General features: G+C 42.8%; 1 long non-coding RNA gene across 1 annotated transcript; it reads left to right on the forward strand.

Moving 5' to 3' along the window:
* The first annotated feature begins 255 nt into the window (after positions 1 to 255).
* Positions 256 to 1994, forward strand: LOC135309457 (uncharacterized). The gene is made up of 3 exons (XR_010369720.1): positions 256 to 331; positions 526 to 865; positions 984 to 1994. It is a non-coding gene; the product is annotated as an uncharacterized LOC135309457 (long non-coding RNA).
* Positions 1995 to 7955: the final 5961 nt, after the last annotated feature.

Raw genomic sequence — 7955 nt, forward strand, 5'->3', positions numbered from 1 at the left:
AATCACCTGTGGTTTCACTGATGGCCTTTCAGAGCTGCAAGGGGCTCTGGGGAGTGGCCAGGCACTGCACTGCCTTGGAGCAGAGGGTCAGACTCTCTCATGCCTGCCAGGCATGTTCCCATCCCTGTTTGGAACAGGCTGTTTCCTGATACAGGCTGGGCTGCTGTGACCAGCCCGTGTCCATGAGCATCGCTGGTGGGGCTGTGGGTGTGCAGCATGTTCTGACAGATGGTGGGTGGGAATGGCTGCTAAGGGAGGGAAACCACTAATGAGAGGAAGGACAGCAGGTGGGGAGCTGGACAACATCCTTTGCCATGGCAAGCCTGATAAGGTGGGTGTTTACTTCTGTGGGAAGGAACAGCTTTCCAAATAAAAGATTAACTGCTAAATGATCTCATGGTAACAGCCCTGAGCCATTGCTGATTTAGCCACTCTGTGTAAAACCAAGCAGGGAGGTAAGAAGGGTCATTTTCCAGTTCCAAACACCCTGGCTGACATCAGTGTGTGATTTTTGCATCTCCACAGGGCTCAGTGCACTCATCATTGTTTCGCTGTTTTTCATCTTCGAGAGGCTTGGGCTGCTCCCCCTTGCTGGAGACTGACAAAGGGCCAGCCAGCCTAAAAGAAGAGTGGATTTTTTCCCCAGCTATGTTGGTTGGCTTCAAAAAAGACATTGTGTCTCTTTGCATGTCTTGCTGCACTGGGTAGACACCCAGAGGAGAAAAGGCTGAAACAGAAGAAGGATAAGTTTGTTTTCATTCCTTACTAGCTGTGCATGGGACATTCAAACATCTCCAAGGCATGAGAGTCAATCTTGTGCTGCAGATATTGACCAGCTAACTTTTCTTAAGGAACTGGGGCATAGGTTTGTATTTCCCCATGACCTGAAACAAAGCTGGCTGAATGTGACAGCTATTTAATCATGTTAAGTAGTCACTTTTAATTGTATTAATTATGTTAATTTTCACTTATGCACATACTAGATCCAGCGTGGCTGTCACCAACAATATCAATGAAGGGTCCATCTATGTCCACAATCATGAGACTCTTGTCTGCAAGGACTGTGTAAATCCTGTCTGTGAACACTGCTAGTCACCAGGTCCAAAGCATTATGGATTTCTCTTTGGACTGTGTAGCAGCTTGGGAAACAAAAGCAACTTCTGGACCAGCAGTTCTAAGAGACCTTTCATGGAGAACATCCAAGAAAGTCTCTTCATGTTTATTCCAAATTTCATCTGAGGAGACATCAATATGGGCTTTGGAACAGAGGATCCCAATGACATCAGCAGCAACAGCCCAGAGAACAACTTTCAGCCTCATCTGCTTTTAGAAGTTATTTGTAAACTTCCTTGCAGTTGTAGGCATGTTTGGTGATCTTCACTATCATTCCCTTTCCCTGCAGGTATACTCTGGTTTTTTGCCTTTTAATCATAGTTCCTGCAGTTTGTCAAAGGGTACTTCAAAATATCTATTAACAGAGGGTGTAGAATAAAATTCATCCCTGGGCTGTCTGTGTTTGTTAAGGAATAGCTGTGATAGCTGAAGAAACTCTGTCTCATCTTGAGTTCCTTGGTCCTGAATTGTCAAAACCACCAGTGCCTGAGAAGCTCGGCTGGCTTTCTCCTGTGGTCCTTTCTGCTTCTTTCTTCAGGCTGTGCTGGGTTTGGAAGACAGCCCTGGAAAATACAAGTCTTCTGGGTCAGGGAAAGGGAATGGGCTCTCTCTTTCCACCTGAAGTCTGCTCATTCCTAAAACCTAATACTCAAATCCTTCGCTTGAATTCTGATGGGCAAGATCTCATGAACTGGGGAATTCCCTGGGGATTTTTTCCCCCAGTATGAGCAGAGACTCTGGGCTCTCAATGAGCAGTGTGGTGAGCACTGGTTGCAAACCACAAGGGTTAAGTGGCTTGTCAGATCATGGGCGGCAAGAAACTGCTGCATGTGTGTGGTCTTCCTGGTTCACACTCAAGTGTTTTACCAAACAAAACCCCAACAAACAACACTAAAAACTTTTTGTAAATCTTGAATTCAAGGTAATGGCTTGACCTGCACCTCATGTGAAATCACAGTGATGCTTGGTAGACAGTCCCTTTCACATCCCTGGGATTTTGTGCAAAATACTGTGAATACAAAATAACCTGGGGCCACCTGTGGGTTTTCTTAAACTAAACATCCCACAAGTGTGAGCAAGTGCATTCTGACAATAGCCTAAATCAACAACACAGCTCAAGGCTTGGAGGGAGGGGAAGCCTCTTTGGGGAGAGTGACATCTACAGACTTCTTTATAAGATATAATCTCCTCTTGCCTTGAGACTGGCCTGAGCTGGAAACCAGTCCAAAATTGGACTCTGAGGGATTTATAATGGAGGTTAACATGCTTTGGATCACAGTCTCGCTTCTGAGCTCCAACTAGAAGAACAACAATATTTCATGCTCTGTTGTGCAAATTTATTGAAAGAGTCAGGCCTATTGTACAGACCTTGCAGTGAGAGTACGTGAACAGAAGGGAAGTTGTCTTAGGCCCAGTATTAGCAATCATACTGGGAAAGACTAAGTGACTTGCCCAAGGTCATGCAGGGATTTTTTGGCACATCAGCAAGCTGAACCCAGCCCTCTTTATGTCCCAGTCTAATACTTTAAGCACAGAAACATAGTTTTTCCAGAAGGAACAACTGGCAGATTTAAAAGTAAAGTTTTTGTTTTGCTTTTATTCTCTTTTTCCTCTTTTCTTCCCACAGTTGATGTACAGGAAAGAACAAATTAGCTCATTTAAAACCAACTGGAATTTTCACCCCAACTTGAGCACATTTTTCCAGATTCAAAGCCATTTGTTCAATATTTTTGTTTCTTAATCTTATTTTCTATGAACATGAGACTCTCTTCCTCCCAGAACCGTGTGTGCCTGCAAGGGCCAAACCACCAATTGAAAGGCTATTCCTGAAGTATCCAGGGCACATCCAGAAGTGGGGAACACTGAAAATCTTGCAGACAACCTTGGCGTCTCACCCTTTGCTTGCATATCAAGTCAATCTGCAGAAAACATGCTCCAGAAAAAAGTTTTAGATTGCAGAAGGCTGATAGAGAGACCTTTGAATAACCTCAGGACTTTGGTGGCTTCAAGAAAATGGAAGCTGATTCCAAACCCATTTCTGGTGTGGGATTTGGTTTGGCAAAAACAAAGTCTGACTGATGAGGTTTGGCCAAACTGAGCCTCCAGTTTTCTAGCCAATCTCTGGTTCAAGAGATCGTCAGATCTTGGGTGTGCTTCCACACATTTGAATTTCCTCACTGCTTGGAGCCTCCAGGAAAAATAGAAATAACCAGAAGTTTCTGCTGCAAGTACATTGAGTCAAAATACAAATTCAGGAGTGGTGCAGTTTTTTCTAGATATGTGCAGCCATGGCATCAGATCAATGAATGCTGTACCAAACAAAGTGCTTGCTCTTATTTCTTAGCACGAAAACAGCAGTGAAAGTCTTTATATCCTGGACTTTCTAAGACACTCTTGCCTTTTGGGAGGTGTGTAAGTGTTGGGCAGGATTGTGCTGATGGGGGAAAAAAACAACTGTGTTGCTTCTTCCTTGGAAAAGTATAACCTGGCCCTGTTCCCCAAGGATACACATCACATTCCAGACCCATGCAGACAGGCATATGCAGTTTCAGTCTCTGGCCTATTCACTCTGTGCTGGAATTGGTAACTGAAGTGTCAGTTGTGCTGACAAGCTGTTGTCAATGGAGAAAACACATGGCATTTTCTGGCCCACATGGAGGATGTGTTGGTTGTAACCCCCATGAATCATTGTGCTGGATACAATCTTCACGCCTCAGACAACTCATCCTAAAATACTGAAATAGCTCAAACTGTAAAAATGGCTCTGAAACATCACAGATCTGGTGTGTGGATGTTTCTTCTGGAGTCAACCTTGCCAATGAGGGCTGCAAGAAAACTTTTCAGAGGTCTACATTGCAGGCGGGCAAGAGAGAGTGGAAGAATCAATGTATTTTGCAGGAGTTTCCTTCACAGTCCTTGCTGTCCTGCTGGTGGGCTACAGAAGTATCTTTATACCTCTGGAGTCTGAGCAGTCTCTAGCAATTCCAGCATTTTAGGGTGCCTAACAGGTGCTGATGATCTGCATTTCAATTAATCCTTTTTTTTTTTTAACTTATCTTGAGGTTCATTTGTCAGGGCTCTCTGTCCCATTAGTAGCCTTCAGTTTTCCTGTTGTTGAAGCATGCATTTTTTCAGAATCCCAACTTGCTGCTGGAATTATAAGTCTGTGTTTTGCCTTTCTGTTGGAGATTGCAAAGAGCAGACTTGTGGAAATCTGTTTAACATAATTTCAGAACTGAACTTCCAAGAATTCATAACTTCAGAACAGACCTTTACTTCCAAGGACCATCAACTGTTTAACATTTCTATGAGAATGAACTTCCTGACCAGTGTCTTTCCTGGCAGTTCCTGACCCATTCAAGGTCTTCCTTCATGTTTTTATCTGTTGCTAGTCTCCTCTGGTTTCTTTTCTAGGCCTGGCTTCTCTCACGACTAGTCTAGGTCTCCATGACAAAATAATGCTGCTTCCACTTCTTCCTTCTGACACAGCTCTCTGAAGTTCCTTCTTCCCTTCCTGCCATGGGCACATTACCTGTAACCTGTCACTTTTCATTCTTTCTATTGCTCCCAACCTTTCTCCTTCAGGTTAGTAAAAAAATCAGGCTCTTCTGGTTGTAATCACCTCCTTGGCTTGTTCATTGCCATCGTTAAATTTAAATGCTCCTTGTTGTTCCCATATTGAAGGATGCTTCTTGGCCAAGGTTAATAAACACCAAAAAAGAAGTATTCACAGCACAGCAATTACACTTTCGTAGTAACTTCACAAACACAACTGGAATCTGTGAGAATTAATTAATTTCCTGGAGGAAGAGACCTGAACATAAAAACTATCTGCTGTCGTGGGCAGGAGGCTGTACACTGAGCCAGCACATGTTCCAGCCACAGTCAGGTGCTTCAGGCAGTTGGAGAATTTGATTTTGGATTCTTCCCGCCCTGTGCTGGGCAATTTGATCACTTACTCCATTCCCTCAGAGCATGTTCACTTCAGCTCTGCCCTCCCAGGTTCTGTCTTGCCTCTGTAATCCTTATCTTGTCTGTCAATTGACCACTGACCACTTCACTGCCTGCCTCTCTCTGTAGGATCACTGTTTACTGTTAAATGGGAATCTCCTTCTCCCCCATTCATAGCTATTCTTCATCTGCTTAGACAGTCTCCACAAGAAGCAGGCCTGTTTGGTTTTGAACACTACGTGAAAAAATGAGATTTTTTTTCATTGTCTGCACATAAGCTTTATAATAAATGTGCAAGTGAGGGCTGAAAATTACTGAAAAAAAGGTCACATTAAAAAAAAAGGGGGAACAGTGGATTCCCAAGTTTCAATGAGATAAGCAGACACTGCTTCATACAGAGACAATACTTGTATTTGTGGTACCAGGCCTGAAAGTAACAGCCCAGGTCCAAGCACAGACTTCACAGGTGTCTGCTTCTTTTGTCAGACTCTGTTCTTTCCCTCTGCCTAAGTTTTAAAGTTTTCAGAAAAGTATTGTTTGCAGTTTTCCTTTTGCCAACCTGTCTGCAGCCAGAAAGTCAGTGGGAGACAGAGAGACCCATAAAAGGTAATAGCTAAATAAATAACATGCAGAAATTCCTCACACTCACCTTTATATTGGCAAGGGAAGATGCAGCTGACATGGATTAGCTGAGCATGAGTTTAAGCTAAAAGCTTTGTAGATAATTAACAAAACCCCCAGACTAATTCAGTTGATCTATTCCTTTGTGTTTTCTTGACTCGCAAGTGAGGACCTGTTGCTGTTGCTTTTTTTTTTTTTCCTGTTCCCAGTAGAAAATTACTAAACAGTAACTAATAATACCAAAAATCTTGTTGCCTCATGGGGCTTTTCTCTGCAACACTATGTCACTCATTGCAGTGTGCAGGAAACAGAAAAAGCTTATCTTTATTTCTGCATAGTCCGGGCTGGGTGAAACTGAAGTCACACAAACCTGCAGAGTGAAAGAAAGGGACAGGGTGAAAAACATTCTCCTGCTCTCTTCACTTTCCCTTTGCAGCAGAGGAAGAGAATGTTTTGTTTCCATGTGGAATATTTTTCAGATATTTCTTTGTCAAGAGTGAATTTGAGCTTAGGAAAAGCTTATTTCACTTCCCCAGATCAGCTGCAATTCTCCAGTGCACCTTTGTCCACTTAAGCCTGGGTTAAGTCATCTCTTCCCTCTTCTATCATGTGCATAGTTCAGGCCCTGTCCTCTCTAGGTAGAGTAAAATAATTTAAGTTATTAAATTCACACACTCCAGAATCCATCAAATTCCTCTGTCTTTTCCAATTTCTGTACATCTTCCAGAACCAAGTGCTGTTTTAACCCTTCCTACCCTTCCTAGCAGCCTGGGCTGCACCTGTCAGAAACAGAAACCTTGAGTCCATAAAATCCCTCTCTATGCAGACAGCTCTGCTTGAGTGGTTATCTTTATTGCAGGCGATGGATGAAGAACAGTGCTGTTCTCTCTGCTCTGCTGAATGTAGGAGTCTTTCTGTCATATTGCCAAGCCTGGAGGGGGGAAAAAAAAAGAAAAGCCAAGTTCTGCAACTCAAGGGGACAAATTATATTTAGTTGGAAATTCTGTGTTCCCTGGGGCAAATAATCTTTCTCATTTCACCCAGCTCTAAAATGGGAATAACATACCTTATCCATGTAGAATGGAGATGTATGGTTCCACAGCAGAGAGGAGAGGTTTGTGCCTGCCAGCTGTATAAATATGTAAATTCAAAACTATTTCTGGATACTCCAAGGAACCTTTCTGACGATGTACAACAGATCATGGACTAATCAAACTTGTTTTGAGGATTCTCTGTTTGGAAAGGGACACTCTCTTATGCAGCCACCCATGCTGTAGGCTTATAAAGTGTCTGAAATAGCCAATGAGTGAGGTGTCCTAGTGAGGGCCCTGACATTTACATGGAGTTGAGGCTGACCCATCTTTCACATTGAGAAACCTCCATGGGTCCCAGCTGGTTCACACAGAAGAAACACAGACAGCTTTTACAGTCTAAAACTCTAGGCTTTATATTTTCTATGGTTTAGAAAAATTATGAGTCACAGCCCAATGCTGCAGCATACATAGCATGTATGATGACAAAAAATTTCTTTTCTACAGTTAGCATTGCACTGAGAGGCTCATAATTTCTCTTGAATCATCTAGCCACTCTTAAAGCAAAGATGTTAAGAGAGAGAGGTTGTCAAAATTCCCTGGTGTAAGAATTTCTATGTTCATCTTGGAGTGCAGGAACCTGAAGCATCTAAGTGTCCATTTTAATAAATTCCAGGAGGGTTTAGAGCATAAGCTGAATTCTGAAAAGCAATGACATGATTAGCAAGCTTCCAAGAATTATCTCACAAGAATTCCCCCACAGATGCACACTGCTCTCTGATTTCATGACAAAATAGTATCAATGAATGCATCTTTTCCTATGTCTATGCACGTTGGGTCTTTCAGTCTATAGAGGACCCATTAGTCCAGCCAAGCTGCAGCTCATAAAAATTGCTCTCAGCCTTGTTTACTCTTTCTTTGTGTTGATAAATGGATCAGCACCACTGCAGTTAGTTATGTTCCCTTAGTTTGTCTTATTAAAACTGCCAGCAGTTTGAGGTGATGCTCACAGGAGCTGGAAACAGCTATGAAACAAAAGCTTATGTTGTCACTGATCAATATGTATATTAAGCAGGAGGTGTTTCTTCATGATGTAGCATTGCTGAAGGTTCAGATTGACACCACACTGGTTCTTCCCTCATTCCAATCTGGACTTCTTGACCATTCTCAAGGGCATTTTAACCCACTGGAGGTGAGGATTTCTGGGTAAAGTAGTATTCTTCCTAGCAAACCCATGAA

Source organism: Passer domesticus, chromosome 10, assembly GCF_036417665.1.
Source record: "Passer domesticus isolate bPasDom1 chromosome 10, bPasDom1.hap1, whole genome shotgun sequence".
NCBI classification, from domain to species: Eukaryota; Metazoa; Chordata; class Aves; order Passeriformes; family Passeridae; genus Passer; species Passer domesticus.